This window comes from Chinchilla lanigera, unplaced genomic scaffold (assembly GCF_000276665.1).
Source record: "Chinchilla lanigera isolate Chin_1 unplaced genomic scaffold, ChiLan1.0 scaffold00057, whole genome shotgun sequence".
Taxonomy (NCBI): Eukaryota; Metazoa; Chordata; class Mammalia; order Rodentia; family Chinchillidae; genus Chinchilla; species Chinchilla lanigera.
The window spans coordinates 2362094-2373156 of NW_004955458.1; positions in this window are offsets into that span (position 1 = coordinate 2362094).

The following is an 11063-nucleotide window of genomic DNA, read 5'->3' on the forward strand; positions in this document are numbered from 1 at the left end:
TAAATATCACATGCCTCACTCATTCATGAAAGAAGAAATCATTATATTATGTAAAGTAAGACAGAAATAAATATCACATGCCTCACTCATTCATGGAGATAAATCAGTCAACCTTATAAAAGAATACAATGGAAAACTGGCTACAAAAGACTGGGAATGGTAGTGTGGAGAAAGTCATACTTAGACTGGAGGAATAGCTGTATTTTCTTTAACACAGTAGTGTACGTATTGTGCAAAAGAGCCTATAATATATTTCAAAATGAGAAGAAGAGTACAAAATTTCCAAAACATGAAAGAGATTAATGGTTGAAGAAATGGAAATGCTTATTACCTTAATTTTATTATTATACATTATATTCATGTATTGAATTACCATCATCTACCCCACAGAGATGGGCAAATTCAAAAAACAGTAAAAAAGAAAATAATAATATATGAATAAAAAGTCAAATCTTACATCCCAAAGTATCTTGAACTGAATTAAAAGTCACAGAGAACACATCAAAACTTGTATGCAGCTATACATGGTGGATAGAAGGAAGTTTGTGAAAAGAAGGGCTTGTACTAAACAATAAGCATCAGTCAGTAACCTAGAAATCAGAAAAGCAGAGTGAAAAAACCCAGAGTAACCAAAGGAAATAAAGTACAACAATCAGAGCAGAAATATATTTACATGGAAAGAAAGAGAATACCAAAAGTGAGTTCAGTCAAAATGAACAAAATTGATGGATTTCTGATAGATTAATCATGAAAAGAATAAGGAAAGAGCACACTGGTGAGCATCAGGAATAAGAGATGAGATGGCAATACGGATTATTTGTTTTACAGTTATTCAAAGAATGGTAAGTGTATTGCCATTCCCTTTCTGAACACAATACTTGACAAGCAAAATTTAATGGCAAAGAGGCTTAATTTAGCTCATGGTCTTAGGGAATTTGTTTTATGGTGTACAAAAGCAACATGGAGGAATGATACAGTGGAGTAAAGTAGTTAGTTGATGGCAACCAGGCAGCAGAACAGAGGAAAATCTCCAAAGAAGAATGGGCGAAGGACTGTATGTATGACTCAAAGACACACCTCTGTGATGCACCCAGACATATCCCAGAGCCTGCTTTACTAATGTGTAGGTGTTTTTTAATCCAATCAAGTTGACATATCAGGATTGACAGTAACAATCTACCCTTTGCCAATTTCAAATGCAAACATATCTTAAACTATACTTAATCTCCAAATAAAGACAGTAGCAAATTCATACTTCTAGCCAGCACAACACAACTCTCCTCAGGACAACTGGAAATGCAATAATGCTTTCTTCAAAGTAAAAACAGTCCCACTTCTTTTCAAAAGTCCAGAATGCCACAGGGTAAACTTTCATACTCCAAAAAGAAGGACTAGAGGCCTAGAAAAATATTGGACCAAAGCAAGACTGAAAACCAGCAGGGAAACATTAATTCCTAAAATATCTGTGTCTGGCATTCAGGGTACATCCAGGAAGATGTCAGTTCCAAAGCGAAGGTGGTTCACGTTCCTGGCATCTTGGATTTCCTGGGATCTCCACCACACCTTTCATTTCATTCTATAGCTTCATATACTGTCTTCACAAGGACTCCTTGCCTGGACTGTTAGACTTTCCTCTGAGATCTGGGTCAAACCCTTCCTGACCCCTTAACTCATGCATTTTGCATTCCAGTAAAACTAGCATCATGTGGATGACAACAAAGCTGGTTGCCAACTTGAGCTATAGTTAGTTCTGCTTGGGTCATGGGCCCAGCGGCCTCTAAATGCCTGGATAGCTGAGCCTAGTGAAATGAAACTTGAGGAACCAAATCCCTAGGAGGTCCTTTTCGATAAGTCATCCAGGGACTCTTTCTGTAAATTTAATATTTACACTTTTGCATCCTTGAACCTTGAATGGCTACATCTTTCTGATTCCTGAGATGCCTGCAAGTCATCATTCTTTTTCTCCCTATAAGGAGCACATGCATTCTTCGTAATGGTGCTAATCTCTTTAGCAGCCACACTTCCATTGGCCCCAACTTTACACACAATTTCTTATGGGACAAAATTTATTTTTTTCAAAAAATTTCTTCTTTGCTTTTGCTCTTGCTTTGTATCTGCCAACATTCCTATGTTACAACCTAAATGTTGAGTTGTCTTGAAATTTCATCTGCTAGGTCAATTACTCTACTAACCTTAATATTAGCCCCCTGAAAAGTCTTGAGACATGGAAAAATGTACGCAGATTTTCTGTTAGTATGTAGCACATACACACATTTCTTAACCTCTAGACCACATGCCAGTGGAGTCCTTGTTCTCAACTGAAAGCTCCTGATCCTGGCTTTTACTCCCTGTACAACTATTAGCACTCTGGTGTTGATCTTCATCTACAAACTTTGCAAACTCTAGTAAACCAGTCCAGTGGTTTCTAAACCATATGGTTAGGTGCAGTGATGACCGTTACTCCATTTCTCTGGTTCTAATTCTCTATATTAGCTTTTTGTCACTAGACACAATACCTGATACCCACAACTTAAAGGAGGAGGGACTTAGTTTAGTTTATGGTTTCAGAGAATTTAGTTTGTCGTTAGCTGGCTACAAGGAAGAGACAACCTGGTGGAGGGTATGAAGGGGAGAACTGTGCCAGAGAGAAATGGGACAAAAACCATATGTAGTACCCAAGGCCATGCCTGTATGACCCATTTAGACACTCAGAAGCAATGTTTATTAATCTGCTAGACATTGCTAAACCTGTTGAAGTTGACATATCAGGAATAAAGATCATAGTAAGGAAATATTTGTAACAACTTAATTCTATCAAATAAAACAATTTAAGTCCTACCTTCTTTCCTTCCTTCTGTTTTTGCCTCCCTCCTTCCTCCCTCACTGCCTCTGTCCTTCCCTCCCTCTCTCCATTTCTTCCTTCTTTGTTTTGTTTTGTTTTTGTTTTTGTTTTTGTTTTTGAAACAGGTTTTGCTGTGTGGTTCCAGGAAAGCCTTGCACTCACTTTGTAGTCCATGCTACCCTGGGACTCTCTGTGGCCCTGCTGCCTCAGCCTCTAGGAGTGCTGGTATTACAGGCATGCACTACTATGCTTGGCTCTGAAATGGTTGTTTCTTGAAACCCATAAATGTGCAGAGCTCCCTCAAGAAGAAATGTACAATGTGAATATAGACATGAACAACCATGTACAGATGAGATTATATTACTAGATAAAAACTTGCCAAACTTTAATCCTGCATGGCTTCAGTGATGAATACTACTATACAATTAAAGAAGAAATAATGTCAAATTTACATATGCCAACTCATTTTGAAGGCTGTTGCTCTAACACTAAAACTGAAAGAAAACATTGTCAGAGATGAAAATTAGAATGAAATATTCCTCATGAGCATAAATGGAAACATTATTCAAAACTATTAACACATCAAACCAACAATATATAAAATATGTATTATTATCAGATTGGGTTCAACCTAGTGATGCATACTTAGTTTACTACTGGAAATTTAATAATGCAACTCATCATATTACCAGAAAGATGAACTTGAAGCTTTTATAGGTAAATGGATGCAATTAGAGATGGTGCTCATAAGTGAAATAAATCAGAAGTGCATGTAAACATTGTATTGTTTCCCTAGTATAATAAACTGAAAGAGTAAATAACATCCAAAAGGTACAGTAGGTATAGTGAAAGGGTAAGAAACTACTCAAAAGGAAAGAACAACTGGGATGGGGAAAAGAGAAAAGAGGGAAAGGGAAAAAAGATACATGTATGTGTACAAGATAGCTGAGATAATTGTACTACTAATTTCTATTAGTTCATTGAAAGGAATAGTTAATGCTTATATTATTGACTAATTTTGCATTAGTCATGCCTGTACCTGGTAATCTGAACAACTACTTTGAACATAACAATATGCAATATAAGAACCATTGCTAACTTCCTATCATCCTGTTTTGAGATTCTGTATCGTTTTTATTGTTGTTTTTGTCTCTTTAAACTCATTATCAGATAACAAAGAAACTTTTATTCATCTTAGTAGATCCAATAAAGCATTTTAAGAAACCAGAAAATATTTCTAATCAAAAACTCTCAGTAGGGTATGAGTAGAAGGAAACTTCTTCAAACTGATCAAGAGCACAATACAAAAACACGTTTGGAAGGAAGGGTTATGGCTGGGGCTAAGCAGGGATAAGACTGTGGAATAAAAGTAGCCTTTTCCTGACACTGCAAATGAGAAGACTGAGGGCAACAAGGAATGATTGTATTACACAGAAAAAAGTAAAGAAAAACTCTGAGAACCAACAAAGAAGTGTTGGAAAATCTAAACAATATAGAAAATAAGAAGGACAATACACAGAAAAAATGTTAAACGCACAGTATTCATGCCTGTAGTCCCAGCACTCTGGGAAGCAGAAGCAAGAGAATTGCAATTTTGAGTTCAGCCTGGTCAATGAAGTAATTTAGCCAAATCCTGCCTCAAAATTCAAACAAAACAAAACAAGATAAGACAAGGCTTGGGAACACTGATTTGTGTAAAGGCGTTGAGTTCAAACTTCTGTGATGATAAAAAAACGAAAACAAAAACAGAAACAAAAATCTGGTAAGCAACTTGCAACATCTCCTCCTCATGGGAGGGAAGCCATATTCTGCATGCATAAAATAAGCTACCAGGGAGTACAGTCATCCCAGGTGGTGGACTCAGATGAACAGCTCTACTCTCTGGTCCACACAAGGTTTGGATTCTTTTGGGGAATATGGTCTGACAGCAACTTTCCCTGCACAGCAAACCTTCTCTAGGAAAGAAATTCAATATATCACCAAGTACTTTCTTAGAGAGCAGTGGTCAGGGGCCGTTTTCAAAGGATCCTGTTGTTAGGGATGGAACTGCTAAGAGGAGCAAGTTTTGGAACAGTCAACAATTGGGGTTGAATGGACTTTCCATCACACTGATTATCTCTCAAATGTCTTGTAGGCCAGTAGTGGCTGGGGAAAACATTCAATATATTAGAAGAAAAATTTAGATGAGTTAAATTTAAGAGAGTTTGATAGAGCAGAACAAAAGTTTCACTAATTAGGTAGTGATCGGCGCCAGAAGCAGTTCAGAGTACTCCATATGTCAGTGTTTATAGCTGTATCTACAACCAAGGAAATGGAAATGATGCACGGGAAAACTTGGTTCACTGCTGTGGTCTTTGCCTCATTTAGACATACTTTTGCAGTTTTCATTGGTTGGAAGTTTGGCTGCTATGATTGGCTGTTAAGAGAGTACATTTTTATGTTAAGTTTCAATTTGTATACACATTGAGTTTGGGTTCAGTTATGTATTGAGGTAATTTTAGGCCAAAAAATTCAATTTAATAACAGGAAATATAGAGGATTTTTGTTGGTGGTGAGCTTGGGAGACCAAGAAATAGCAAGACATGTAGTGAGATAGAAAAATGTGAATAAGCAAAACACTGACAATAGATAAATTCTAAGGGACCAGAAAAAGTAAGCAAGGATTGGCAGAAGACACAACGTGTTTATCTCTCTTGTCATAGGACAGCCTTCTTTTTGATTACCTCTAATTTGATGTAGGTTTTTGGGTCAGAAAGCCAGACATTTCTGAATATCTGGAAGCAAACAAATTCTGATTTGCCTTTTCTTATTTATGTCTCCTGAGAATTATAAAAATAATTAAAGGGTCCAGATATATAGGTTGTAGCAAGTGCCTGGTTGGCATAAATGAGGTCCTGAGTTTTATTCCTGGTACCAAAAAAGATAATTAGAACAGATTTTTTTTAATGATTTTTTGTTATTTAAAGTACAGTTGCTAAACTGATAGAGTTTCCATATATTTCTCATTCTACTTCATCTAATGATATGATTACCATAAAATATGAATGCCAAAGTAAGAAATTAGCATTGATGAAATGCTACTTATCTTAGTTACTTTCTTGTCACTAAAACACAATACCTGACTCTTGAAAATGAAAGGAGAAAATATCAGAACTAAAGCAAACCTGTGGACTCAGTTGATGTTTACGAGTGTTTTACCCAAAAACATCAGTATACAAATTCTTTCATCAGCACATGGGACTTTCTATAAAATAGACAATATACTAGTGTACAGAACATGCTCAAGTAAATGCAAAGGAATTGAAATTATCCCATGCATATTATCTAACCATAGTGCAATGAAATTGAAAATAACAAAAGAAACTGCAAAGACTTCACAAACACATGGAAGTTAAATAACCCCTTCCTGAAAAACCAAGAGGTCACAAGTAAAATTAAGGAAGGAATTAATCAATATGTATAATTAAACAAGAACACAGATACAACATACCAAAACCTGTGGAATACAGTAGAAGCAGTCCTAACAGGGAAATTCATAGTGGTAAATTCTCAAATCAGGAAAATAGAATGAACACAAGCAAACAACTTAATGTTGTAACTTAAGCTTCTAGAAAAAGAAGAGCAAATCAAGTCCAAAGCCCATACAAGGGAAGAAATTATAAAGATCAGAGCAGAAATTAATGTAACTGAGAATAGGAAAATAATACAAAGAATAAATGAAGATAGTTGGTTCTTTGAAAAAATAAATAAACCCTTAGCCAATCTTATAAAAAGGAAAGAAATGACCAAAATTCATGCAATGAAGAATACAAATGGTGAAATCACTGCAGAGTCTATGGAAATTTAGAAGATCATCAATACACTTTTTGAAGATCTTCACTCTATAGGGTGCAAAACACAAGAAATGGACAGACTCCTAGATATATATGAATTACCAAAGCTGAATCAAGAAGATATAAAAATTCTGAAAAACTCAATATCAGTTAATGAATTGAAAACATAATTAAAAACTTACCAACAAAGAAAACCCCAGGACCTGGTGGATTCACAGATGAACTCTACAAGAAGTTTAGAGAAGTTTTAACACCAATACTCCTCAAACTCTTTAATGAAATTGAAAGGGAAACAATTCTCCCTAACTCATTCCTGGAGGCAGCATTACCCTGATACCAAAACCAGGGAAAGACCCAGCCAGAAAAGAGAACTACAGGTCAATCTCCCTAATGAAAATAGATTCAAAAATACTCAATAATATACTAGCAAACAGAATGCAGAAAATGATCAAGAAGATTATAATTCATGAGCAAGTGCGATTCAACCCAGGAATGCAGGGATGGTTCAACATACACGAATCAATAAATGTAATATATCATATCAACAGAGCCAAAGACAAAACCACTTGGTCATCTCAATAGATGCAGAACATGCTTGTGACAAAGTCCAACACTCATACGTAACAAAAACCCTACATAAAATTGGAATACATGATTTTATCTTAATTTGATAAGTCATGGGGGACAAACCAACATCCAATATCACACTAAATGAACAAAAACTGAAAGCTTTCACTCCAAAATCAGGAACAAGATAAGGATGTCTACTGTCACCACTCCTATTTAATATCATTCTGTAAATATTAGCCAGAGCAATCAGACAAGAGAGAGAAATAAAAGGAATAAGGATAGGAAAGGAAGAAGTTAAATTAAAATTATTTGCAGATGACAAATACTCTATAAAAAAAACCTCAAAAACTCCACCAAAAGGCTTGTAGATTTAATAACCAAGTTCACTAGCATAGCTGGATACAAAATCAATGTTCAAATATCAATAGCATTCCTGTACACAAATAACACACACATTTAAAGAGAAATTAGGGAATCCACACTCTTCACAATAGCATCCAAAACAATGAAATACTTAGGAATCAATCTAACAAAGGAAGTAAAAGATCTGTACATTGAAAATTACAGCACTCTGAAAAAGAAGATCTAAGGTATCAGAAAATGGAAAGACATCACTTGGTCATGTATTTGAAGAATCATTATAGTGAAAATAGCCATAATCCCAAAATTGTTGTACAGATTTAATGCAATCCCAATCAAAATAACATTAGTACAACTCATAGAACTAGTGAGAACATTCCTAAAATTCATCTGGAACCAGAAGAGATATAGCAGAGCAAAGGCAATTCTAGGCAACAAAGGCAAATCAGGAAGCATCCCAATCTCTGCCTTGAAATTATAATACAAAACTAATGTGATGAAATCAGCATGGTACCAGCAAAAATCTCCCCAAACAACAAAAAACCCCACAGACCTGAGGACCAGTGGAAGAGATTAGAATATGCAGAGACAACTACAAACACATTCAACAACCTTACCTTTGATGAAAAGACCAAACAAGTTCACTGGAAGAAAGCCTCTTTAATAAATCGTGCTGGGAAAACCAGCTCTCTGTATTCTGAAGACTAAAACTAGACTCATGTCTATCATGATGCACTAAACTAAAGTAAAATGAGTGAAAGATCCAAATATTAAAGCAGACACAAGGAGTCCACTAGAAAGAAAGTAGGTAGAAATCTTGAAAACATAGGTGTAGGTAGAAATTTCATGAACAACCCCCTGACTGCACTGGAAATACTTCAAAGAATCAACAACTGGGATCTCATCTTTTTAAAAAGCATCTGGGCTGGAGATATAGCTCAGCAGCATAAGCACCTGCCTGGCAAGCACAAGGTTCTGAGTTGATTCCTGGAACTAAAAAAAAAAAAAACCAAAAAACAAAAAACCAAAAGCTTCTGCATGGCAATATAAATGACCAACAAAGTGAAAAGACAACACACAGAGTGGGAAAAAAATTTTAGTCAATTGTCCCTTAGGCAGAGGACTTCTATCTAGAACATAGAAAGAATTTAAAAAAGTCAGATACTTAAAATTCAAATACTCAATCCAAAAAAGGGCATCTGAGATGAATGCACACTTCTCAGATGAAGAAATACACATGGCAAATATATGAAAATGTGTCTAATATTACTGGTGATTTGAGAACAACACTGACATTCCATCTCACCCCAGATAGAAATGCTATCATTAAGAAATCAATCAATAACAAATAGTGGAGGGGTTCTGGGGAAAAAGGAACCCTTCTGCACTCTTAGGGAGTGTAGACTGGTGTAACCACTGTGGAAATCAGTGTGGTGATTTCTCAAAAACACTAGGTTTAGGAGTCTCATTCCACCCGGCTATTCCTCTTTCGGGCATCTTTCCAGAAGATTTAAAAACATCATACCACAGTAATATATGGTCACCCATGTTTGTAGTAGCACATATGTAATAGCTAAATCTTGGAAACAGCCCAAATGACCATCAACTGAGAAATTAATTAAAAATATGCTGAATACCGAGCCATAAAGAAAGATGACTTTTATAGGAAAATGGATGCAACTCAAGAATATCTTCATAAGTGAAATAAATCGGTCTCATATGTGTAAACATTGTATTGTCTCCCTTGTGTGACAATTTGAAAGAGCAAATAAGGTAAAAAATGCACAATAGATATTGTGAAATGGAAAGAAATTGTTCAAAAGGAAAAAAGAAACTAGGATGGGTGAAAGGGGAAAGGAAAATAGAGAAAAGAGAAAAATGCCAGTCAGTTATGCTGCTAGCATCTTAGATCATTAAAAAGGAAGGTTTGAAAAAAGAAAGGAAATAACTGTTTTCCTGTGTGTGAGTTCATAGCTATAAATTTCCCTCTGAGGACTGCTGTCATTGCATCCCACAGATTCTGGTAAGTTGTATTTACATTTTCTTTTGTTTGTAGGTATTTTCTAATTTATTCTTGAATTTCTTCTGTGACCCATTTGTTGTTCAGTTGGTTGTTTAATTTCCAAGTGTTTATCTAGTTTTTGGAGTTCATTTTGTCCTTTCCTTCCAATTTCATTGCACTGTGGTCCAATAATATGCATGGGATAAATTCATATCTTCTGTATTTAGGTAGGTATGCTCTATAGGATAGAAGGTGGTCTATTTTAGAGAAAGTTCCATGTGCAGCTGAGAAAAATGTGTATTCTGATGTTGTGGGGTGGAACACTCTGTAGACATCTACTAAGTCCATTTGTTCACAGCTTTGGTTCAGATCTGTTATTTCTTTGCTGATTTTTTGTCCAGTTGACCTATCTCTTTGCATCAAAGGGGTGTTGCGGTCCCCTCTTTCATTAGTATTATTAATCATTCGGGTTTTCATGTCTGTTAAGATTTGTCTTATCTAATTTGAGCTCTGATATATGGTGCATACATATTTATGACTGTTATCTCATCCTCTTGCAGTTTTCCCCTAACAAGAATGTAGCGACCTTCTTTATCTCTTTTGCTTGTTCTCAGTTTGAAGTTTACCTTGTCTGCAAACATAATAGCTACCCCTGCTTTTTTCTGGGTTCCTGTTGCACGGAGGATTGTTTTCCATCCTCTGACTTTCAGTCCATGGATTTCCTTCTGAGTAAATTTATTTCCTGTATACAGTGTATTGTTGAATTTTGTTTCTTCATTCACTCTGCCAGTCTGTTTCTTTTGACTGATGAATTGAGGCCATTTACATTTATGGTTATAACTGGTATGTGTTGACTTATCATTGTCATGTTATTTACTTGCTGTTGGTTTCCTACTTTTTCTACCTGTTTAATTGCTTGCTCTGCTTGAGGGTTCTTTTCTATTGTTGTTCTTGAAGTTGTGGTTGTTCTTTCCTCTGTCTAATATATCTTTTAGTACTCTTTGCAAGGATAGTTTCACACTCATTAAGTTCTTCAGTTGTTTTCTATCATGGAAATATTTTATTTCACTGCTGAATTTGAAGGATAGTTTGGCAGGGTACATCAGTCTTGGTTGGAAGCTGTTTTGTCTCAAGACCTTCACTCCAACTCTTCTCGATTGGATGGTTTGTGTTGAGAAGTCTGCTGTGATTCTGATGGGCTTTCCTTTATAGGTAATCTCTTTCTTTTCTCTAGCAGCTTTTATATTTTATTTTTTATTTTAAAGAGAGTAGTTAATGAGAAACAAACAAACAAAAAATAGAAGAGTAGCAGCCTACCAGTATCACAAACATAAATCAAAGCAAGAACATTCCAAGTGATAGTGTCTCAAGACAAAATAATACAAATCAACAGTGGTTGTTACATTACAAATTGCTATCCTCAACTACATTTCTAGGAGCTTTTAATATTTTGTTC